Raw genomic sequence first — 1,549 nt, forward strand, 5'->3', positions numbered from 1 at the left:
CAAACTGCCCCCGCCCACCGCGCAAAAATCCTCCCCCCCCACACCCAAAAATTCCCCCCAAATCCGATTGAACCGCCCTTCGGCCAACTAGCCAATAATATTCCCCAAACCCCCCTCCCCCCTGTCCCCCTCCACTCCATTCGCTCCGCCAAAGCCGCCTCCCCGCCACGCTGATATGTCGGCGCCGCGGTTCGGCGATCCTCTCGCTCCCACAGTACGCTCTCGTAGACTGCCATCCTCTAGCCGCGCCGCCACCTCTGGCTACATTCTTGTGGAGGCACACGGCGGTCAGCGCCGCCACCGCTGGCGACGTTCGTGTGGAGACGCACGGCGGTCAGCTTCTCCCACGATACGCGCATTCTAGACTGAGGCCCCGTTTATGTCGGTGTAGCGCTGAATGTTAGCTGATAGACGCTGTTAATCTCACTGTTTGCCGAAGTAGTTTACTGTCAATATGCTCTGCTTAAGAAGCTTCCTTGCCCTGTTCTGCACTCAATCTGCTTAGCTGAGATGGCATGCCAAGGCCGATTAGTTGCTAAAATATCCTGCCATATATTTACTGTGACGTAGATTGCCATGGTCTAGTAGCCAATCTGTTAGGTGAAATAGCTCTACACCGTTTTATACTTGATCTTTGTTGCTGCGATGGCCTTCGATAGTTCGATGGCTGTGTGCTCGGCCTCATTGACTGCTGAAACAGCCTGCCATAATTTGGCACTCAAATATGTTTGTTGAATTAGCTTTACATATATTTCGTTACTTAGATCTGCTCGTCCAAATAACATGCCATAGCTTTAGACATCGACCTAGGTATTTTTTTCTGGACTTCATAAAAAAGCATATATGTTTTTCCTGTAATATCTAGTAGAAGAACTAATTTGTATGTCTAACAGATGGATAGGACTTGGATAACTTCTGCTCGAAGATTCTCCGCTACATATGTCGAGGGGGTTGAAAACTTCATGAACTTTATCAGAGCTGAGTACGGTGGTCCGAAATCAGATGTGCTCTGCCCGTGTAGCAGTTGTATGAATTCAGTTACAAGACCCCAGTCAACTGTGCAAAATCATCTACACTTGTATGGGATGTCGGTCACATATACTAGGTGGGTTCATCATGGTGAAGCTGTGAACGTCAATGTTATTGACTACGTGGAAGCAGCAGATCACCATCTTGATCTGCCTGATGCTCAGGTGGAAGAGAAGGAGGAGGTGGTGGTGGCGGAGCCAGTGAGTTTGACCAACATTGAAACAATGCTACGAAATGCTCGTGCATTCCGTGAACTTTCACCTGCAGAAGAAAAACGGTGGGCCCGCATGTTGGAACAATGCAACGTTGCTGTCACCCCAGGAAATAAGCTGTCAGTATTCTCAGCTATGGTCACCTTTCTTTAGGTGAAGATATCTGAGCAGATGACCAACAAATCATTCGATGCGATGTTGGATGCTTTCCGCGAATCTTTCCCAGATGCGTCTGAGCTGCCACACACCTACAGTAAAATGAAGAATTTCCTTCGTGCAGTTGGAATTGGATATGATATGATCCATGT

Source organism: Triticum urartu, chromosome 3A (assembly GCF_056163025.1).
Source record: "Triticum urartu cultivar PI428250 chromosome 3A, HENAU_Tu73, whole genome shotgun sequence".
Classification (NCBI taxonomy): Eukaryota; Viridiplantae; Streptophyta; class Magnoliopsida; order Poales; family Poaceae; genus Triticum; species Triticum urartu.